Below are 24,653 nucleotides of genomic sequence, written 5' to 3'. Positions count from 1 at the left end.
GACCCCTTTGGCAAACCTCTGTCTTCAAAATCATTTACATTATGATTCTCAACAGAAGCAAAATTACAGTTATGAAGTAGCATTGAAAATAATTTTATGGTTGGGGGTCAGCACAACGTGGGGAACTGTATTAAAGGGTCACCGCATTAGGAAAGTTGAGAACCACTGCCTTAGAGTTTGTCTCCTGTCTCAAATAGAGGTAGAAAAGACCTCCCCCCAGCCTGTGGTAAAGATGATAGTTTTGTATTGAGAGTCAGTCATGCCGTTCCCTTCCAGAGTCTGAGCTCAGTCTGATCTGGCACTATACGAGGCCAAAACAGAGTAAGTGTTATAGCTGGGTTGGTGGACAAGACATGGGGAGAGAATTCCAGCTACCCCTTGCTTGGAGTACCCACCCTGCCCTGCCCTCCAGCCACCACCACCACCTTGGCCAGGCCTAGGAATCTGATGTGGAGACTAGATCTGCAGAGACAAACTCAAACAGGCTCACCAAGGGGTCAGGCTTCTTCTGCCTACCCTACAGGCCCTTCTGTGAGGACCAGAAAAAGAGAGCTGCTGGTGGCGGGATAAGAATGGCCTCCTAGATCCTAGGGTTAGGAGAGGAGGGAGGCCTCAGCTTCAGCACGTAGTGGGCTCCCTCAGGAGACAAGAGTTTTGCATTCTGAAGGAGAAGGTGGGCTATGTGTCCTTGGCTCCACCAAACTAATCCCTTAAACAGACTTCACCAGTTAAGTGGATGTGGCCATCAGACAAACATCCCATAATGCTCCCATTTCCTGAGTCACAGAGAGATACCTTTCAGCCTGCTCCATGCCACACAAATCCCAATAGCCAGCCGCCACCCTGCCACCCCCCGCCCCCCCGCCATGGCCATCAAAGTATCTCTCCAAACCAGAAGTCTAATTCATGCTGGACACATAGGTCTAGTTTATGTCTCGTGTTGCCTTCCCCTTACCACATGTTTTAGTTGCTTCTCCTGTTGCTGTGATAAAAACACCCCAACAAAACTAACAGTGAAGGAAGTATTTATTTTGTCTCATGAGTTTAGAGCACAACCCCTCCCTGCTCCATCATAATAGCCAAGGTGGCCTGAGCTTGAAACAGTTTGTCACATTGTATCCATAGTCTGGAAGAAACAAAGCAATGAGTGATCATGCCCAGCTCACCTTCTTCTCTTCCTCCAATCCAAACACCTAGCCCAGGGAATGGTGCTGCCCACAGTGGACGGGTCCTCCCATTTCAATGAACTTAATCACAATAGTCCCCCACATGTATTATCAGAGTTCCATTTCTCAGATGATGCTAGTTGCATAATCTTTCAAGTTGACAACTAAGATTAACCACCACACCACCTTATAAGAGACCTCTTTTCCTATGGTCCTCCTAAACCACTTGCAGTCCCAAGTGCATTGTGCTCTTGAGTCCTCCATATGGAATAACCCTACCCACATCCAGCCTGTGAATAGGTCGACCTCTCAGGACCGATTTAGACCAAACCTCTGCCTTGATATTCTCTCACGCTTGCCTCCACTGCAGGTTGGCCCCTTGACAATCTGTGGTGCCAAACTTCAGTTCTTTGATTAAGCACAGAAACCAACTGTCCGAATGCAAATCTAGTATCTGTGAGACCTTGTCAAACTAGTCTAGTTCCTGGGCTTATTTATTCACAAAATAGGGGTGCCAACAGTAGCCAGGGTGGCTGGAAAGATTATGCAATGTTCAGAAAACACCTATAGAAAAAACCCTGACTTGTAAAAGTATTTCATAAGTGATATATAAGTTATTTTTGTTACCAATTTTTTGCCTTCTCTTGGCATTACTTATACTGTCTTCTTCTTCTTCTTCTTCTTCTTCTTCTTCTTCTCCTTCTTCTTCTTCTTCTTCTTCCTCTTCCTTTTTCTGGTTTTCAAATTACTCTTGGTTTTTGTTTTGTTTTGCTGTTTTTTTTTCATTTATTTTTTAAAATGTATTTTATGTATCTGGGTTTTCATGTGCATATATGTCTGTGCACCATGCGCATGCCTAGTGATTGCAGAGTACAGAAGAGAGCATCAGATTCCCTGGGACTGGAATCATAGATGGTTATGAGCTGCTTGCTGTATAGGTGCTGGGAATTAAACCAGGACCCTTTGGAAGAGCAGCTGGTGCTCTTAACCACTGAGCCATCTCTCAGCCCATTTTAAAATTTTTTGCTTGTTTACATTAGCACACATAAAGCGAAGGTTTCGCCATGAATAAAGTGAAGGTTTCACCGTGATCTTTTCATATACCCATTACTGCTCTTAAATGTAATTTGTCCCCTTCTTCTCTCCCTCATGCCATGCTCCATATTATTTTCTTTAAATCGACTCCCCAAGTTTCCAAGGCAGAGTCCATGGAGATCTAGCAGATGAGCTAGTTGTGTCTATATAATATAGATTAAGTAAAATGTATAATTCATTAAATAAAACCCAGCTGTCTATGGAGCTCCCGCCATCAGCTCCTCTCCCTACACATGTTCAAAAACCCCATTTTAGACAATGACTCAGCCATGTGTCCATCTGCCAGCAAAGACTATATGTGCTGTGCAAAGGCAGGCACCAAAGTCCACCTCGTGTTTCAGTTAGCAAATAGTTTATAAATTATCTTGACAAATGATAGCCTTCCATCGCTGTGCAGTCAGTGAATGGAGGTGGTCTGGGATGTCCATCCCGTGTTAAAGCAGCTGGAACAACCTATGTAAAGGCCAGACAATAACAGGTGAAAAATTGCAAAAGCCAGGGATGGCAGTGCATGTCTATGATTCCCAACTCAGGAGGCCATGGTGGGAAGATGGAGAGTTCAAAGCTAGCCTGGGCTACATCGCAATAATATATCAACCACATTAATGATGATAGAAAAATAGAATAGCAAATTTATCACACGTCCTTGGGGTAGCTAGGGTGGCCTTCCCTCCTGTCTCCTCTCCTCCCTCCAATGTATGGATGTCTTTGTTTTTTGACAGCACATTGGAAGGGGTTTCAGGGTAGAATGAATCAGAAACTGGGGGGGGGGGGCGTCTGATTTTTAGCAGCAGCAGCAGCAGAAGACTCTCACTATTCCCAAAGCACTTGTCCCTCAGGCTTGAAGAAATTAGACGCTAATAATTCATATTGAAATCCAACGTCCTATTTCTGGTCTCTGTCTTTTGATGGACAGTTCTGAAAATACAGATAGATTTGAGAACCTAGAGCTCTTTAAGGGGGGTAGTAGTTATTCCTCCATTAAATTCTAAGAAAGGAGAGGGTGGGGAATCCCAACGCCAGGGAGGGAACAGGGTCCTGGAGGAAAGCCATGCCTCCTTTCAAAGGAAACTCTGACAACCGCTTCTAATCTGCGTTCCCTTCCCCAGCCTTCCAGACCTCAAATTGGCAGAAAATAAATTTTCCCCCGTGCGAATTAAAACGCCCTCGAGCTGCAAGTAGTTAGATTCTCTGGACAGTGGCACCGTTCTGATGTTATCGGCTGTCTTCCTGTTTTCATGAATAATGTATAAGAAGAAGCAGATATTAACGGCGGATTCTTCCATGGCTGACGATATCGCCACCAGAGAAGTCTGTGAACCTTCCGCAGTCAGTTCATCTGTAGCACTCACAGGTCTCCACACTCTGGGCTGTCATGTGCCAAGAACTTTGGGAAGCATCCTATCCTTACTGTTCTCTTGGTAGTAAAAAAAAAAAAGAAAGAAAGAAAGAAAAAAGAAAAGAAAAGAAAGGAAGGAGAGAGAGAGAGAGAGAGAGAGGAAGAGGAAGGAGAAGAGACACTCGCTTTTGCTTTCGCTGTCTTCCCTCTTTCTGTAGTCCTACATCCGCGGAGTAGCCCTAGAGCTCCTGGTGGTGCCAAGTCCATGGATTTGATGCCCAATGATTCCTGTATGACCTGTATGGGTCAACCAGACCCGCTCTGTGCCTAAATGCCTACCCAGAGAATGGTTGTCATTTTGGGCAAGCATTTGGGCAAAGGCTCGAGCTGGAGGGAAAGCCATGCCTCTATGTGCTCCTTTTCCTATCTATGTTCACATTTATTACATTTTTGAAAAGGAAACGAAAATCTTCCCGCCCCGCACTTTGATTCATCCATCCGACATATTTGTATTTTTTGTGATGCTTCCCACGGGAGAGCCACGTCGTGATCAATGACTACAGGATGAAAGCTGGCTTAAGAGCATACTAAAGGGTGAGGACATCAGGAAGTCAGTATGGTGAACTGGGAGACAGTGCATTCAGGCACTGGGAACAGGATGCACAAAGTCTCAGAGCAGTTAAGGGTGCACTGTTAGAGGAGCCTGAAGACAGCCCAGAGCCTGACGTTTGTAAATTTGGCTTCCCTAACAAACAGCTTGACCCTCCTCTTTGATTCTCTGCTGCCCCTTAGGGACAGAAAAGTGCTCCATCTTAGTTAGCCTTTCTCCACCCCCCTGTTTCTCCCCCAGTGGCTTACAACTTTCTAAATGCTTCGACCCTTTAATACAATTCCTCATGTCTTGGTGACCCTCCTCAACCATAAAACTACTCTTGCTACTTTATAACTGTAATTTTGCCACTTTTATGAATCCTAAGGTAAATATCTGATATGCAGGATATCTGACAGGGACCCTCAAGGGGGTCGAGACCCACAGGTTGAGAATGCTGCTTCAGGGGCTCCTCAGCTGCTCCTTCATGTGGTCATTAAAACCAACCTCTTCTCATCTTATATATGAGACACAGAGCATGTCACCTAGAAAGAATACCACGAACGCAGTGAGCATTTACTGAGCCCCAGTTGAGAAACTATAAGCATCCAGAATCCCCCAGGGGAAAAAAACAGAGGTGTCGTGAAATAAGTCACAATCAAAGCGCGGTGAAATAAGTCACGATCCCCCACACACAGCAGTGTCATCCAGTCAGTCAAAGGGATGGTTCTCACACTAATGATCTTGGAAATTTCTCAGAATATAACATTAATCTTTAAAAGTAGGATACAAAATTCATCATACGGCACTTTCTCTGTTTCATGTGGGGAAAAATATATATGTATATATACAAAGAAAAAGAGAAGCAAAGTTATCAGCAGGCCGTCTCTGGCGGTGGCACTACTGGGGACTTCTGTGGTTCTTTTTCATACTTCTCTATCCCTCCCACACACACACCAAGATGTGTTAACTAATTGAATTAATTGGTGATTGAAATAATTTAATTTATTTGAACTATAGTCAAGCACTTAATACATGTCAGTATCATTTGCTATTCAGTGATATGCAGACTATAAATACAGTTTCCCTCCTTAAAGGAAAGTGTTTAATTTGGCTGGTTGGTTGTGGGGTATGGTTGTTGCTCTTGTTCTGAGACAGGGTTTCACAAATGTTAGACCTTGAACTTGTTACAGAGCCAAAAACTACCTTCATGTCCTGAGTCTTACGATTGCTGGTGTGTGCCACCCTGTCCAGCTCAAGAACCCCTTTGGTAATTGTAGTTGGCTAGCCTGATGTTGTTTGTATTCTAATGCTAATATTGGCCCCCCAAGGCTGGTTGCCCTAGAGATGAGAGAGTCTGTTGGTAGATGCTGACCCTGTCCTCAAGTTATTTCTGATTGGCAAATAAAGGTGCCAACAGCCAATAGCTGGGCAGAAGAGACATAAGTGGGGTTCAGGTTTCATGGGCTTGAGGTCAGAGTAGGACCACGAGGAAAGGAGAAGGTACAGGAGGAAGAAGGAGAAGCCACCATGGGTTAGGTGGGCCATAAAAATGTGACTCTGAGGGCTGGTCAATTGGACTTAAGAGCAGCCCAAAACATAGTAACAGTAACTGGTAAGTAATAATTCAGGGTCATCAATAAGAAAGTAGATTTAAATAGCATATAGGTAGGCATCTGACCAGCTCTTGTGCTGTTTAAGGCTTATCATAAATATAAAGGCTGTGTGTGTCTTTTATCCGGGATCTAAAGGGTCAAAGGCAGGGTTAGGATTAAAAATTTCAACAAAAGGTAATTTGTTTTCTTTTAAAATAAGTTGCTTTTACAAAACAAGGGGTAGGGGCTTGGCTAGATGGCTCAGCAGTTAAGAACTCAGACTTGTGTTGGCAACAATACCTGAGTACAGTTCCTGTTACCATACCAGTTCAAAGAGCAACTGATGCCTCCGCAGGTATCATGCACATACCCCACCCCCAACACACAGCACGCAGGACAGATACACACACACACACACACAGATACACACACACACTAATACACACAGATACACTCACATACACACACACACATACACACACACATACACACATACACTCACACACATACACACACACATACACACATACACACACACATACACACACACATACACACACATACACACATACACACACAGATACACACACATACACACACATACATACACACGCGCACACACACAGATACACACACACGCACGCGTGCGTGCACACATGTGCACCCATGCACACATGTACACACAGGCACACAAATTTAAGACCAGTTATCCTGACTCCTGGAAAATAATTCCAAAAATGTTCTCTTCTGCTGCCACCAGCAGGGCAAGTGCCATCAGGCAGCATCTTGACAGTCCCTGCTAAGGATGCCAAAGACAGGAACACATGAATGTCCATTTGTCACTTCTCACCAAGGCACGAACAAGGCCTTGTCTGCCTGTCAGGTCCTCTCAATCCCAGCCTCCGTCGCCATGGAGCTGAGAGTTCTGTGCCATTTGCCTTACAGATTCCATCCCCACCTCCCTGCCTGCTCCCTTCAGTTCATCCCCCCTGCAGGTACATTTCGGAGAGATTTTCCCCCTAGGAATGAGCCTTCAAGGATTCAGAATCCCATGCCTGAAGCCTGGCTCTGACTGGCTGGATCCTAACTGTACCCTGTGCAGGCACAGGCTTGTGATTACACCACAGACAAAGCCAGGGGGAAACAGCAGGAGTCCAAGGACTCCCATGAGCTAAGAGTGATTGTTTCTATGCAAATTGTTTTTCATAGTAGGGAGATAACAGGCAAATGAAATATGAGAGCCTGGCAGAGATTTTTCTAAACCAAGGCTAGGGGCTGGAGGAACTCTCTAATAGACCCTCACCTTATCTGTCTTAAAAAGAATCCCTTAGATTTATTTATTGTGTGTGTATGTGTGTATGTTGTCTGTATGAACATATGTGCATCGTGTGCATGTATGTATGCATTGCATGTGTATGTGTGTGTATGTGTATGTGCATGTATGTATGTGTGTGTGCATATGTGTGCGTGCCAGTACGTGTTTGTGTGTATGAATGTGTATGTGCATATGTGTATGTGTGTCTGTATGTGTGTGCATGTGTGCATGTCTGTGTGTGTGTGTGTGTGTGTGTGTGTGTGTGTGTGTGTATGTTTGTGTGCAGTGCCTGCAGAAGTTGGAAGAGAGCATCGAATCCCCTGGAACTGGAATGACAGATGGTTAGTTGTGAGCCACCATGTAGGTGCTGGGGACCAAATCCAGGTCCTCTGCAAGATCAGCCCATGCTCTTAGCTGTGGAGCCGCCTCTCCAGTCCAAAGCTTGGCTTGTCTTTAACAGGGAAACTCTGAAAGCCCCATAATCTCCATCAAGCAGAACCGAATCTGTCTCTAGCGTGGCTCCTCCTCCAAGCTTAGCCTCATCAGTGTCTCTTTCTGCTCCGCTAACATTTCAACTTAGCCTTGACTGGAGGGTCTCTTTCAGAATATAGTACTTCCTGCCAGTGAAAAGTGTTTTAACTGAAGCATGAGCTTACGTGACAGGCAGGAGGAAAAATATTAACTCCAATGAGTTAATATTGAGTTGTCTATTTTTATATGCTTGGGAGAAACTGTCTAGAACATCAAAACTATGATTTTTATTATTGACCACGGTGGCCCAAGCTATAAAACGGGAGTTAACGGAGAGCCAGCAAAGAGAAACGCATTACGTCATGATATGCATGCTATGTAAATGTGATAAAAATACCCGTGAAGTGGCGCATACATATATGATGTTTGGAAAACATAAGAAGCAATTCTGCAACAAGTCCAACTCGGCTCCTGGGGCAGGGCCAGAGAAAATCAGCTGGCTCATTGCGGGATCTCAGGCATGGGTGTTTATGTTGAATTCTGGATCATCAATCAATCTTTGTTCTTCTGAATCCTGAAACCTTCTGGAGTCTCAGATCTGAGTTCAAAGACTCTGTGCTTGGTCTGTGGCGGGGAAAGGGACTTTGTTCTAGCCATCGGGGAAATTTACACACACACCCACTCTCACACATACACTCACACACACGTACACACACATACACACTCACATACACACACACACTCACATACACTCATACATACACTTACACATACACTCTCACACACACTCACACACACACACTCACACACACACACACACACTCTCACCATACACTCACACACACATACACACACATACACACTCACATACACACACACTCACATACACTCATACATACACTTACACACACACTCACACACACTCACACACACACACTCATATACACACACACACACTCACACACACATAAAGAGTCCACTATAAGAATAAAAACTGGGGGCTAGAGCGATGGCTCAACAGTTAAGAGCACTGACTGCTCTTTCAGAGGTCCTGAGTTCAATTCCCAACAAGTACATGGCAGTTCACAACCATCTGTAATGGGATCTGATGCCCTCATCAGGTGTGTTTGAAGACAGCAACAGTCTACTCACATTCATAAAATAAATAAATCTTAAAAAAAAAAAAAAGGAGTAAAAACTGTTTCCTGAGGCATTATGTGCAGAAATGAGAGGATGAAGAAAGGACAGAGACACATGCTCAAAAGAACTGGGGCTGGGTGGGCTTCGCTCATTCTGCTGGGTGAAGTAGCACCAATAATACAAAAATAACCCAGAACTTCGGACTGTTTATTATGTACAGTGCAGAGAGAGGAGTTAGCTAGGCACGGGAGGGAGGAGGCGTCTAAGGGCAGCCGTCTCAGACTGTGAACACCCAGAAGGAGAAAGCGGTAGCTGCTCTGTCGGTGCACATCCTGGTCAGTCCTTCGTAAACACCCATGCTTGCACTAGGACCAGAGGAAGGCTTTGCCATCCTTCTGAACCTTGCCCAGGGAAGGCTGGCCACTCCTGTGGGTCTGAGGCAGTGAGGTCTTTGACGTGGCATTGCCTATGTACAACAATACTCCAGGCTTCCTCCACTCCCCACAGTCTCCCCCTGCTGGTTGCTGTAACTTTTCCTGTCTGATAAAACAACTCAAGTGCATTCCCAGGCTGATGGTACCTTGTGGCCGTTTGACTGACAGAAGCTTATTGGAAACCACTTAATATGTTAATTTGTATAAAATGTGCAGGAGGGATGAAGAGACCTCTTTCCCTTGTGCAATATGTCATCATTCATAGATCACAGACAAGTAGTTTGGAGGCTGCTGTAGCATTTTCTCTGTCCAATCACATTAGGGCAGTGATAGGCCTGTGATTGGACAGGAATAGAGAGGTGGAGCGAGAGTTGGAGGAGGAGATGGGTCAGAGTTGGAGGAGGAAGGTTGGGATCATGGAGACAGACGATGAGGATGAGCCTGACCCCACGAGGTTAAACAACCAAGCAAAGGTTTCTACAAAATAGATTAATTGGGTTAGAATATTGTCTTTATTATTTGATTCTGAAATTATTGTATTGGCATCTTGTAAATTGTGATTTTATTATTATATTAATCTGATTGGATATTAAGGCCTGAAGAGTCATGCTTTACTTACCGGGTCTTAGGCACTATTTAGATGAATAATTGTGGTGGTGTATAAAGAGTTGCATGTGAGCGAGATGTAGGTTGCTGGGAGAAAATAACAAAAATACGCCGGAGCTTAGTATTGAGGCTGAACGGTACCAGCTCAAAAAGGTGGCCTGCCGGGAAAGGAAGTCTGCAGGGTGGATTCATTTTATATAATTCCCGCAACAGGAGGCAAAATGTTTTGAGTTCAAATCCTGGCTTTCTCATTGCCTATGTGATCTTGGGCAAGCCATTAACTTCTCTGCCTCTTCTTTAGGACAGAGATATGAGGGTTTGCTGCATAAGGTTGTCTTATAAATTAAATGAGTTTCTGTACACAACAGAGGCTGGCACACAGTGAAGGTTGTAAAACTGTGCCCTATCCTATGAGCTAATACTAGGACAAAAATCTTTTCCCCTAGACCTAACAACCACTAAATGCAATCTTTTCCCCCTATTCTTCCATAAGAGTCCCCAAGCTCCACCCACTGTTCGGCTGTGGATGTCTGCATTTGACTGAATCAGCTGCTGGGTGGAGCCTCTCAGAGGACAGCCATGCTAGACTCCTGTCTGCAAGCAGAACAGAGTACCTATTATTACTAGTATCAGGGATTGGTGCTTGCCCATGGGATGGGTCTCAAGGGGGATTACCCAGAGTGGGGGTTCTCTCATCCTCTTAGAGGATAAGGGGGGATGAAGGGAAGCATTGTGGGAAGGGTTGACCAGGAGGTGGGCAGGGAGCAGGATGTAAAATGAATAAGTAAAAAAAAATTTAAAAAGTATATACTACTCATGTGTGAAAATCCAAAAATAAATGTAAAAAAATAAATAAACAAGTGCCAGGCATTGCAATAAGCCCTGGAATAAAAATAAAAATAAAATAAAATAAAATAAAATAACCATTCTTTCTCCTCAAGTTCCCAACCAAGCAGGGCTGGGGACGGGCATAAGAGGTCATCGCTCAGCAGGAGCCCTCAGTTCCATCCTTAGCTCTGCCAAAAGAGAAAGTTTTCTATCCCTGGTTGATTTAGAATTTGAGGAAATACTAAGCAAACACCATATGACAATTATTGAAGTTAAATGAAGCAAAACTTGTATGACAATGTCTGAAACAAACGGGAGCCTTGTGGAGAACAAATAATTAGAATCCTTTCAGATCCCGCATATAAACATCAGCTTACAAACAGTCGGAGGCAGTTGAGGTTTGGAAAGCTTACCCCTACTGAGAAGCAGAGTCCTGACTGAAGTCCAGAAGAATGGAATCCTGGTAGAAGCTTCCAGAAGGAAATGACCAAGGATGTGTGAGTTACACTCCCATACACATCATGTTTGAGGAAGAATGGACAGTGGCTGGAAACGGGAAAAATCCATCCAGGCTCAGAGCCAATGGAATCTGGTTACTTCTCTTGTGAAAACTTAAGTCACTTGATGTCAGTTAACCTAAATTGTCCTAAATCATGGTATATTTCTGTAACCTCCTTTTGGGTCTGTTAGCAAAACCAGGGTAGACTGGTGTACCTGTAAAGTGGTCGCTATCAGAAGGCATACATCCGAGGGAGGTCAGTTAGCACTCTTCGCAGAGAATTAACTCCTGAGATGGCTACCCTTCCTTCTACAGAGGATATGTCAATCAGCAGCCAGTGCTTCTTTTTATTTGTAGATGAGTATCAACATTTGTTTTTATTGCTGAAATTAATGCCTTGTCAATTAGCATGCTACATGTTAGAAAATGACTCTCATTAAAGTTAAGTCAAGATGTGTGGGTTGGCTCAAATTGCTCCTCCTCAACACACACTTCTGGAACAAACAAGGAATAAGAATGAGGTTAAGCCTTTGAGGTGGTGCCCGCCTGATACATGATTTCTCATCTGTGTCTGGCCATTCACTTGAGAAATATTTTCTCGTGTGGTGCTCAGGGTTCAGAGTCTGACCTCACAGAGTTTTTCTGTAAGTAATCTTTTGTCCTGTGTATTAAAGCATAGAAAAGGCCAGAGATGCATCGCTCTATCCAGCCTGCAGCCCCCTTATATGCTGTGTGGCTCATTAATTGCTACCTACAACTATAAGTGAGGTAGAGTATAGCTTGCCCATTGCCTTCAATTCCACTAGGCCCTACGGTCTGAGGAGTGTTCTAGCACCTCAAGCTGTCTACTGGCTGTGGCTACCCTCCAAAAAAAGTGTAGTGTGTGACTGATCTAAACTAGTTGGATCCCCAATCCAGAACTTCATGGGATCCAGTCTTAGCTATCTCTGATTTGTGTGTGTATGTGCGTGTGTGTGGTCATGTTTAAGGGGTGTGGGCTTGTACACAGTACACTGATAGATTCCAAATGATAGCCTTACATGTAATTTCTAGATGTCTTCCATCTTTCTTTGAGAAAGTGTCTCTCATTGGCCTGGAACCTAACCACATATACCAGGTTAGCTAGCCTGTGAGCTTCCAGAGATCTACCTGCCTCTACTTCCCCTTTGCTGTTACTAGGACTACAGGTGTTCCACAAAGAGATTGCTTCTTTTTGTAGTTTATGGCAATCCAAGCTCAGATCACCATATTCTGAATGCATACAGACTCAGGGGTGTCCCTGGCCCCAGCTCTTGACTTTTGTGTATGTGTACATGTCCCAAATAAACTTGTCCTTCTTTAAGTTGCTTTGTTTTGTGCTTTGTTACAACAGCAAAAAGAGTACCCCATACAAGGAAAAGAAACAGTTATGTTTAGCCATACCCCTGCAGGGATGGATAGGTGTAGTAACAACTTTGGAATCTTGGTTTCTCTTAAAAACACAAATAATATAAGAATATGTTTTTGTTTTAATCCCATGTCTGGGAATATGAGGCTGCTTCATGCCAGTTGACTATGATTTGCCTCATGCTCTAGCAAGGGTGTGATCTTGCCAGAGGCTGATAGTTTCTACAATTGTGTGATGTTTGGAATTCTGGGGACCACAAGAGGTTGTGGGGTAGTATTTGCCGGTTGCTGTTGGTTGCTGTTTTTAAGTAGTCATGTGCAAAGAAGAAAAAAGAAGAAGAAATTAGATATCCTGACAGTGAAGATCAAACTTACCCCCAAGGAACTCGACACCTATAATCAGCAGGAAGTCATCTAACAATAATATCACCTCCTTTTGACCTCTGACTTTATTTGGGCGTCTTTCATTTCCTCTCTATCATTTTTTTTCTCTCTTATCTAGAGTTAGAAAGTTGAAAGGGCAGGAAAAGGGTGGAGAAGGATGGAAGAAAGAAGAACCCACAAAGCAGCAAAAGACAGCTACAGATAGGTTAGCACACTGGCAATAAAGCACCAAATGACACTCGGGACTCTCATTTGGGGACAAATTTGGAAAAACTATAAGTCTTAGTTAGAAACTGAGAACAACAGAGGAGAGGAACCATAATCCTCCCCCGGAATGGGTTAAAGGCGTGCAGGTGATCTGCTTCCCAGGGCTCTGATGGCCTGTCTTGACTCATCTTTTATTCTAACTGCATCATATTCTTTTCCTTAATTACAGGGTCTCTCTCAGTAATGTAAGCTGGCCTAGAATCCTGGAACCCACGGAATGCCTGCTTCCATCTTGGAAGTAGTGGGATTGCAGGCGCGCTACACCACCATGCCTGGCTACACATCTCCCTCTAATAGGAACTTCATCCTTGGCCCAGCTCCAAAGGGCAGCTTTTTCTTATGCACTTATTTTTAATCATACATGCTCATGTGTGTTTATGGGAGAATATACACATCTGTATGCATGTTTCTGAGAGGCCAGAAAAGGGTGTTGGATCCCCTAGAACTGGGTACTGGGAACTGAACTTGGGTTCTCTGCAAGAGCAGCATGCGCTTGTGGCCACTGAATCATTTCTCCGGCCCCTAGAGCTGTGGATTTCACCCTGTGGGTCATGACCCCTTTGGGGCCATCACATACCAGATGTTTACATTATGATTTATAACAGGAGCAAAATTACAGTTATGAAGTATCAATGAAATAACTTTATGCTTGGAGTCACCACACCATGAGGAACTGTATTAAAGGGTCGCAGCATTGGGAAGATGAGAACAACTGCTGTAGAGGAAGGTTTCTGCCCCTACACATAGGCAGTACAGGAGGATTGTTCTCCAGATCTTTATGAATCAAAGAAGCCAACCTTCTTAATTTACATTTCAGTTAAATTAATTTGCATACTATTTTGCTGAGTTGTCTGACTGAGCACGTGTCAGGTTAATGGTTCTCAATTGTGTCTCTCTGAATTAGTGGCACGTGTATGTAGCATGCCTGGAGTAGGGATAAAAGCATACCTCTGGAGTCCCAGCATGTGGGAGGCAGAGGCAGGAGGATCATCCTCGACCAGCAAGAAAGATGCGATCCACAAGCTCTTCTTTTAGCAGTTTATTCAGGAACCTTCAACAGTCTTCAGCCCCAAGGGCAAGGCCCTCGGCCGTTAAACTTCAGCACCAAGGGCAACGCCCTCGGCCGTTAAGCACTCCCAAGTTTAGCCAATCCCAATGGGCCACATGGCAAAAGCGGATAGGTCACCAAATGCGGAAGCAACCAAGGGCAGCAAGCTTAGCCAAATAAGGACTTTGTTTACGAGACCGCTAGCTCTCCGGATGGTGGAAGCCAGCGCCTTCTCCGGGCCGGCTCAAGTGGCTTTCCACAGAGGATCAAGAGGGAAAGGCTAGCCTGGATTGCAGAGGAGACACTGTTTCTGAAAATAAAACGCATGGTACCATTTATGGTTGCATTGGTGGACATCTAGGCTGGCTCTGTTTCCTGGGTATTGTGAACAGTACAGCAAACACGAATGTGCGAGTATCTCTGTGCGATGTTGACTTAGAGTCCTTTGGGAATACTCTCAAGTAGTACATAAAGAGATTTCGATAGATGTCCGCAATGGAGCTTCATACAGCTGTAAAGAAAAATGAAGTCATGGCGTTTGCAGGAAAATGAATGGTAAGCAAAGTAATCCAGACTTAGAGAAACAAATATCATGTATTTTCTCTTATATGTGAAACCTAGACTTGAAAGGAGATCATGAAAGGGAGGGAAGAGATCTTAAGGAAGGGGAGGAAGAGAAATGGGATGTGTATACGGAAGCAGAACATAACTCTTTTGCAGGAAGGAAAGGAAGGAAGGGGGCAAGGGGTCTACGAGAAAGATGGAGATGGGAGGGGATGAATGAAAATGAAGTGTGTGCCACACATATATGAAAATGTCTCACTGAAACCAGTTATTTACTATACTAACCTAAAACATTAACTTAAAAAACGATTACAAAACCAAGCAAACAACAAAACTCCACATTCATTCCAGACTGCATCCTCTGAGACGTGGGATTAGGCCTGTGCATGCGCAGTTTTCAAAGCTTCCCCGGGTGACTTCAGGGCTGGGAGTGAGAGCCAGGTGTGATGGGCTGAAGACTCACGTACTCTTTGGTCCCTGGCTTTTCTCACACACTGGCCTTCCAGCTAGAGAAGATGGGGCCTGCCCTACTTAAGTGAGTTTAGGTGTGAGAGCTTCTGTAAACGGGTTTTGAAACCTAACCTATATAGTTCAGAGGAGGAACTGGTAGCCAGCAGTCAGGCCCCACCTGCGAGGGGGCCTTGGGTGGCATTTCCACACGGGTGCACATGGTCTGCTCGCTGCAATCCCTCCAAGCTAAAAATGGGAAGAGAGTGGGTGGAGCTCAAAATACTTTAAGTGCAGAGGTGTGGGCAGCTTCCATGTAGCTAGGTAATTCTGGACAAATGGAAGCTTGTCTGCATGCAGCTACATTTATTTCCAAAGAACTGGTGATATTCCCCTCAGGAATATATTCATTTCGCTTTCAGTTTTATCTGCTCTGAGGTCTTTAGCCCATGAGATTAGGGAATCCCAGGTAGGAATCAAGAGGCAGAAATACAGGAACTATTTATTCTCACCTCAGAATTAATGCCAGGAGAAACTGAAAGCCTTTTGAATATGGGAGATAAAAATGCAAGAAAAATACTACCCCAGTCTTAATATCAAACAACACACACACACATGCACACATCTCACCGACACATAGTTACCCCAGTAAAGTGCCTAGGTTTGGGCTGCTACAGAGCCCTCCTTATACACAAGTAACAGATATACATAAATATTCCAAGATGTTGATAATGTTTTCTTTAAAATACAAGGGTTTTATATCTGGCAAACGGATCTGTTTGTTTCTGTGCATTACAATTCATTCACTCTGAGCATCACAAATTGGCTATAGCAGAAAAATGCATTAAGATTTTATAAATATATATGTGTGTTATGATTTATATTATATATTATAAATATATTAAAAATAATTATATATTTGAATATATAAAATTAGTTAAATAAATATATACATAAGTATGCATAAGATATAGGAGTAAGCTAAGCTTTTGTAGCTCTGATTAAACTGTTTTGAACGTCTTAAAACCACAACACACAAATTCCCTAAGACTATCATTTTCAAACCATAACTCTGTCTTAGTTAGGATTTTACTGCTGTGAACAGACACCATGACGAAGGCAAGTCTTATAAAGGACAACATATAATTGGAGCTGGCTTACAGGTTCAGAGGTTCAGCCCATTATCATCAATGTGGGAACATGGCAGCATGCAGGCAGGCATGGTGCAGGAGGAGCTGAGAATTCTACATCTTCATCTGAAGGCAGCTGGTGGAAGACTCATTTCTAGGCAGCTAGGGTGAGGGTCTTAAGCCCATGCCCACAGTGACACACCTATTCCAACAAGGCCATACCCCCTAGTCGTGCCACTCCCTGGGCCAAGCTTATACAAACCATCACGAACTCCTACCAGTACTTCCGACTGAAGTGGCTATAGGAATCTAATTCCAGACCTAGAGAGCTGGAACAGACTGTGCAAAGCTGAAGAGTCTGCATCTGAAGCAAGCACTTCAGCCACCACCAAGAACACTGTCCTAGAGGCGCACACACATGAGCATTCGTCAGAAACGTCCGCGTGCCACTGACTGAACCAACCAAGGAAAGTCATCCCCTCTTCCCTCAGCTTGGCTGGGATGCCTGTGGCAGAAAGGAACTCCAGAGCTCATGTCTGTTTTCCTGGCAGGTTACAGGTGTGGATGCCATTGAAGCTCATTACAGGGTTAGATTTCTGACAGGGCCACCCTGTACAATTGTGTAAGTGGAGCGCTACACCAGGACATCATATCTGAAGAGCCATCATTTAATGTAAATAGAGTCAGCTTGTGTGTTTATTATGACAGTTTTCTCCAGATGGCTGTAATGTATCATATTCTGAATCCGTCCATGATAATAATTTCCCAACAGATGTATGCATGGCATCTCGAGGAGAGGGTGGGAATCCTCAGTGGGGGGAGGGGCACTTCGGGCTGGCTGTAGCTGATTCCGGTTCTGGTCAACTGATTTTTTTTTTTTTTTCCATTTCTACCAGAAAGTCTGCAGTGGTAAATTAGTTAAATAAATCCCAGCAGCGGTGTATTCCTCACTACCCACCCCAATGTTCTGTTTTCCTGAATGAAACACACACACACACACACACACATCCTTTATCAATGGATGGGCCACTCACTGCCTAACCTCCACGTGGCTATTCCACCTCCCTCCAATAATCCCGACTTATCAGTTATTATATTCTGTATTCTACCTTGGCTGCCTTGGACCCACTTGGGCAGCTCTCCTAGGCCACACTCTCCTGGCTCTTAAATGGTGGCCATGCCTCTCTGTCCTGTATCTTCTCAGGCGTGGTGTCTCTCTTCTCCTTCTCCTTTTCCCAGCATGGTGGATCCCCTTCTTCTCTTTCCTTTCTTTCTGTCCCTAGCCTGGGAATCCTAAAAGTCCCACCTCTGTCTGTCCTGCCCAGCCAATCAGAAGCAACTGGGGACAGGGTCCCTGAAGGTCTTACTTACACTTGGACTCAGTTTTAGAGACCCAAATTAACATAAGAATACAAGCAGCTGCAAAGTTTCCCACTAGGAAAGAGCTTCCCGACTTCAGGAAGTTTTGTAAGGCAGGTTACCTACCATTCCACAAATGAGTAAGATGGGAGGCCTTGCCTGGGTTTTGAGAGTTTTAAGCACAGCATAAAAGTTTAAGTAAAAGCAGGAAGTAAAAGCAGGTTCAGGAAAGCAACACACTCATCATGGTTAGCTTTTTGTCAACTCAATAACACATGCTAGAACCATCTGAGAAGAGGGACTCGAGAAAAATGCCTCCCCCCGCCCCAGCCTTTGGGGGGGGGTTCTTGATTAATGATTGATGTGGGAGGGCTAGGCTCACTGTGGGTGTGTCACCCTTGGACTGGTGGTCATGGGTTGTAGACGAAAACAAAATGAACGAGCCAGTAAGCGTTCCTCCATGGCCTCTGCTTTGGAGCTTGTCTCCAGGTTCCTGCCTTGAGTTTTTACACGGACTTCCCTCCATGGTGGCAGGTAACCTGAGAGTTATAAGCTGACAGCTGCCCTTTCTTGCCTTTGGTCACGATGTTTTATCACAGCGATAGAAATCCTGACTAGGATACCACCTAAGCACCAGCCTTCACTCTGTAGCATTGTCTCATGTCCCAAGGTCTGCTGCTCGGCTTGCAGAGGGCACTGACTATGGTCACCAGCTTGCTCCTACTGTGTTTGAACTGGATTCCCCGCTCCCCACCTCAGCCCACCCCCATCCTTGACCCTCCCCTCTGCCTACTCTGTCCTCTCTTGCCCAGGAAATCTGATCTGGTTTTCCTTTCTACCACTTATGGCCAATTTAACAAATAATACAGATCATCTCCCAGTATCATCATCCTGCCTGTCTAAACCCTACTTGGGGATCTTGGAGTACTGTTGATCACCCCAAAATGTTGAGATTTAAGCATATGTTCCTTATCTCCTCTAAAAGACACAAAAAGAAACTTTTTAGTGAAAAGGTAGTGGGTTCTGAAATTCCCTCCTTCCTCCCCTCCCTGCCCCCTCACTGACCCCCTGGCAGCTGTCAGGGTGACTTCTCCCCACATCTATACTTCTCTCTTTGCAAGCTTGGAGAGAAAGAGGAAGTATAGGGATGGGTGGGAGTGGTGGTGCTGCTCAAAGATCTTCTGGAGGTAAGCCATCTAGACCCTACGATTCTTGAAGGAACCAGGAGAACACACAGTCCGAACACGGTCTGTTGGGAGCCCCACGGCTTTGCCCAGTGCTGGTGGCTTCTAAAAGACACATGTAATAGACCAAGAAGATGCTGTGTTGACTGAAGGTGACTAGAACAGGAGTCTGATACACTCCTTTACTCCATTCGTGTGCAACAAGTGTGGATTCCTTTACTGAGCACACATTACGATCTGGCCCTTTGGGTCAGGATTTGTAGCTGATCGGTGAGCACATCGATCACGTCCTTCTGGGGTGAGCGAAACAGCAGTAGAGACCCTCAGTAGCTAGGCTGGCAAGGAGTTCTCCCGACAATTCCAAATGCTATGAAATGCTCTGTGGATAAAGATTGTCAAAGGGGGAGGTATGAATGAGATTCTGAGTGGGGACAGGCAGGTCTACGCAGGATGCTTCAGCTGATAGCAGCAGGAGAGGGAAAGAACAAACACTGAACTGAAAATCAGAACATAAGTGCCTACCTGTCTCCTTTTTCCCAGCTCCCCTGGTGTCTCTCCATCTCCGTTATTTCTACTGACAAAGGACGAGAAGCACTGAGCATCATGCCAGACACAGATAATGACTCACACTTTCTGAGTGCCCTGGGGCTTGCCTAAGTGTGTTATCTGTGATAATTCCTTGGAATCTTCTCAACTTGCCCAGGAAAGGTCAAGGTTCGCGTCTCCATGGAACAGATGAAGATACAAGGCACAATGGGATCTGATGCTCAGAACTGGTCACTCGGTGAAAGCTAGCATCCTGGGCATGTTCAGGGTCTTAGTTAGGGTTTCCATCACCTTGAAGCGACACCATGACCAAGACAAATCACCTTGAAGCGACACCATGACCAAGACAACTCTTGTTAGGGACAATCTTTACTTGGGGCTGACTCAGAGAATCAGTTCATCATCATCACGGTGAGAATCATGGCAGCATGCAGGCAGACTACATCTTGATCCCAAGGCAACCAGAAGAGGAGATTCCCTCTGCATGAAGCCAGGAAGAGGCTCTTTTCTGCACTGGGTGGAACTTGAGCACAGGACCTCAAAGCCCATCCCCACAGTCACATGCTTGCTCCAACAAGGCCATACCTCCTAATAGTACCACTCCCGGGCCAAGGCTATTCAAACCACCACACTCAGCCTCTATGTGGGCCAGCTTTTGTTCATTTCTGACCTCCTCATTTACATCCTTCTTGCTAGAACAGATTCCCTTTCTTGACTAGGAAAGCTCCCAGCCTTGCTCTGTTCTCCCATGTACAAGGCAGTGGTGAAGCAGCTTTTAACTGCTGGTTCTGGATCTTCCCCAGCCAGTCAAACCTCTTTGAATCCCACTAAGCAAATGTTTGCTGAGAACCTACTAAGCACTCGACATGACTCTAGAGACCATGCCAAGACACAAGTTTCACACATTCAAAGTCAAATGGAAAAAAAAAAAAAAAAAGAAAGCATGTGATCAACATCTCAGTAAACCAGCGCTTACTGGGGAAAAAAAAAGAGGACCGTCTGTCAAATAGACAGTGACTTTGAAGGCTATGTTCTTAGATTTAGTTCACTGTTTACGAAATGAGCATACAAAGTCATATATTTTCTTATAACTGTTTCACATGTATATGCCATTATCCTTTCTTCTTATCCTCTCCTCCTCCATCCCCTTTGCTCCTCCTTTGGTGGCCTCATTTGTTTCTTAAATAAAGTCAGTAGCTGGCCAATAGTAGAATTTGTTGCTCTTTTAAATCTGAATTGTCTGAGAATTTTCTCCCAAAGTAACTTGATTTCATCTTAATTATCTATTGTTTTATTGTAGTTTTTCTATTGTCAAATGGGTTTTTAATCTTTTTAAAAAATTTTTTAAATTACATGTACACGTGTTATGTCTGTGTAGCTGTGTGCATGTGGGTGCAGTACTGGAAGCAGCCAGAGAGGGCACTAGATCCCTGGAGCTAGAGTTGCAGGCAACTGTATGCTGGGAACTGAACTTGGGTCCTCTGTAAGAGCAGTATGGGTTCTTCTCAAGCCATCTCTCCTGCCCCTAGGTTTTAATTTTCAAAAATTACAGATAAAAAAATCTAATCTTTGAAGACAATCTTAATCATCAGAATAGTAACATTGAGGGGGAATTCATGCCTGATAGACTTATTTTCTCAGTTGAGAAGGAACTGGGTTCTAGTCACAATAAGATACTGATCTGCCTTTCCCAACAGAGCTGGGGCTCTTGTCCTCCACCCCCGCCCCCTGTCATTCAGAGTGGTCCTAAAATAAACAGGGAAGGGGGCCTGCCCACCACTCCTCTAAGCGACTGGCATTGTCAGTTATGATTACAGCTCTATATTTGTTTTTCAAAAAGATGAAAAATCACAGGAGTTCCTTATTTGAATTTTAATAGGACAGCATTTTCCCCATCGCCAAAGAGTGATTTTGTACGGTAAGCAGGCAGCCTCTCCAGGCAGAGTTTGATTTCCCTCTTCCTAAATCATTTCTTTTGTCTGAAGTCGCACGCGCCTGAGGAGGCACTACACCACACGAGACATTGTGAAAGATCCACTGCACAAGCCCCTGGGAAACATACAAATTCAGTGTTTGGGCAACATAGTCCACGGCAAGCTCCTGAGGTGGAACTTCTCCAGGCAGCCCCTGGGCTGGGCTTTTTCTTTTATCTTCCCATGACTGAACACTTCTCTTCAGCCTCAATCACGTTAGGCGAGTGCTCTACCGTTGAACTGAGCCCCTAGCCCTTTTTTTTTTTTGGAGACAAGGTCTTACCAAGTTGGCTAAGCAGGTCTTAAGCTCTCCAGATTCTTTTATCATAGCCTCTTAAGTAGTTGGGATTTCAGGCCTGAAACAGGAAGCCCTGCTACAATTACTTTTTTCTTTGAGACAGTCTCTCTACAGAGCCCATGCTGGCTTTCAAGTCCATCCCCCTGCCTCAATCCCTCCAGGGCTGGGATTACAGATCTGTGCCACCATGCCTAGCTCAGCACTACTATTTTGTTTGGTTGATTGAGCTGGAGTCGCATGTAGCCTGGGCTAACCCCCAAGTCAATAGGTAGCCAAGGATGACCATGATCTCCTTATCCTCCTGCCTCTACCTTTCAAGTGCTAGAGCCATGGCCTGGAGAACATGCTTTTTAAGGAGCAGAATATAAGTTGTCACATGATTATTTGAGTAGGTAGGAGACAACATCCTGAGTCATCAATGGCAGGAGTCACAGACTGGCTTTAGTATTCCACATGGACACCATGTGGTAGCAGGACTTTGGAACAGCAGTAGTTAGCCTGGCTCTGTGAACTCTGAAAATTTTAAAATATGACACCGGTGCTATCTTCCGGAACTATGCCAGCTGGGGCTGATGTCAACTTGCCACAAATTAGAGTCATCTGAGTAGGGAGCGTCACCGAAAGAAGTGTCCCTATTGCCTCGATAGATACGAAGAGACCCACATGATCATGGCCACACCTTCTGGTGGCATCATTCCCCATAAAAAGAGCGCGGCGGAAGGAACGGGGCTGTGCTTTTACTTCTTGGCCTTCCCTCTTCCTTTGAGATCATCGCCCTGCTGCTGCTCCTGTTGCTGACTCCTTCCCTGGCTGCAGAGTCAGCGTTTCCAAACTCTCATTGTGGACTAAGAACCAGCAGCTCCCCAGGGGCTCCCAATCATTTGGTGCCAGATTGGTACTGCTGAGGGACCCAGCCAGTCCTATGGTTATTGGGTCCCTGTCCTGAGTCCCAGCAAGTGACAGCCATTGGGGGACTACTCCAATTGCTCAACCTGTAGGACTAAAGTAACAACTAGATCTCAGCTCTCAGGTCAGATTCTGCTCTTGGACTTTGAAGCGGATTTAATAAGTTTGGTGTGTGTGTGTGTGTGTGTGTGTGTGTGTGTGTGTGTGTGTGTTTGTCTGTCCATCTGTCGTCCGTCCATCTCATAGGTTCTGTTCCTCCAGAGAACCTTGACTAATACAGTAACTGAAATTTAGCATGTCCTGCAATTACAAATGTAGGCAAGAAATTGGCACAGGCACATGGCACAGCCGTACCCATCACTTTGTTACCAGAATGAATCTTCTCAGATCATGTGAGCCATTGAATGAATTTTCTCGGATCATGGGAGCCATTGAATGAATTTTCTCAGATCATGGGAGCCACTGAATGAATCTTCTCAGATCATGGGAGCCACTGAATGAATCTTCTCGGATCATGGGAGCCATTGAATGAATCTTCTCAGATCATGGGAGCCATTGAATGAATCTTCTCAGATCATGGGAGCCATTGAATGAATCTTCTCGGATCATGTGAGCCGTTGAATGAATCTTCTCAGATCATGGGAGCCATTGAATGAATCTTCTCAGATCATGTGAGCCATTGAATGAATCTTCTCGGATCATGGGAGCTGTTAAATGAATCTTCTCGGATCATGGGAGCCGTTGCAGATTTCAAGGGTTACTACCTTGGATCAGCACTAAGAATCATCTGTGCTGCTAGGTCTCGTTATTTATTGTTGCTATAGAAGCATGCCACCATGCCATGATGCCTGTACTGTGCGTGAGTGTGTGTGTGCGTGAGTGTGTGTGTGTGTGTGTCCATGCACACGACTGTGCAGTGAACTTTTCTATACACGTGTACGTGAACACCAGAGCTCGTCTTTGGATGTCTTTCTCTTTTGCCCTTTACCTTTCTTGTTGACACTGAGTTTCTCATTGAATCTAGTGTTTGTTGTTCACCTAGACAGATGGGACATGGAGCCCTGGGGATTTTACCAGACTGTTAGAAGGGCCCATGCTCCCCTAACTGTTAAAGACCTCTTAGGAGACTCAGGATAGTCCCACTGCAAAATCAGATCTTCCATGCAGCATAAAGACCTACAGGATGATCCATTTAATGCCCTCCCTGTGGCTTTAGTCGCCTCTTTTCCTCTTAACAAAAATCTCAAATGCAGTCCACTTGTGAACTAATCATTTCATCTTTTAATGCCTGGTGAAAACGGGATCAGCTTTGAGCTATTCAAGAGCTGACTGTCTCTGCAATGAATCACCAAGGTTCCCTCTTCTCTGCCTCGTCTTCCCGACTGTTTACCATGTGGACCACGGGCGCATTGACAAGTAGGCAGGGCAGCCAGAGGAGATGACACTCAGATCTGATCATTTGCCTATACTGCTGAGAAGTTGGAAATGGGAGGAGGCTGCAGTGGCGATTAATTAAGACTTGGAATACCTGTGGCTTTTAATTACCATTCCATGCGTGTTCCAATGTCGTCCTCCCTGACCCCACACTCCTGTGGCTCTAATGAGACAATTATCAGAAGCTATTTTGTATTGCTAGTTATCTTTGCATGCAAAGATACCTCCATGAGCCTTCTCTTGTACTGCCTCTAGTACTTGGCCAGCAATAGATCCTCCTTAAGTAGGTGGGGCAACAATAGATCCTCCCCAAGTGGGCGGAGCAACAATAGATCTTCCTTAAGTAGGCGGGGCTGAACTGAATATCAGTCTACTGTGCGTATTTAGTGGGCCTTCATGCTTGAAGATGCCTGGGCAAACACGCTCATTTTCTTTTCCCACCTTGCATTTGTTTCTGCCACATCTATTCTACAAGCACTGAACACTTACTATGGGGTAAGTAGGCATCATGCTGACACTAGATGGAAATAATATAATCACTTCCTTTAAGGAATTTGGGGCTGTGGGAATACCAGACACAAACATGGCAAAAAATGCAGGGCTGTGAAGCAAGTGTGACAAAGGGAGGGTCCACTCTTCACAATGGGTGT

General features: G+C 44.8%; 1 long non-coding RNA gene across 2 annotated transcripts in view; it reads left to right on the top strand.

Moving 5' to 3' along the window:
- LOC116076422 overlaps window positions 1-24,653 on the top strand; it is a 60,278-nt gene that overhangs the window by 21,050 nt on the left and 14,575 nt on the right. Inside the window, exon 2 of one of the 2 annotated variants that reach the window (XR_004112942.1) lies at window positions 19,387-20,602. The exons of the other annotated variant lie outside the window; for it this stretch is intronic. This is a non-coding gene — a long non-coding RNA (uncharacterized LOC116076422). Of the gene's footprint in view, window positions 1-19,386; window positions 20,603-24,653 lie in introns of those variants that run through there. 2 annotated transcript variants of the gene reach the window in all.

This window comes from Mastomys coucha, unplaced genomic scaffold (genome assembly GCF_008632895.1).
Source record: "Mastomys coucha isolate ucsf_1 unplaced genomic scaffold, UCSF_Mcou_1 pScaffold4, whole genome shotgun sequence".
Classification (NCBI taxonomy): domain Eukaryota; kingdom Metazoa; phylum Chordata; class Mammalia; order Rodentia; family Muridae; genus Mastomys; species Mastomys coucha.
This window is presented reverse-complemented; position numbering and strand designations above follow the sequence as displayed.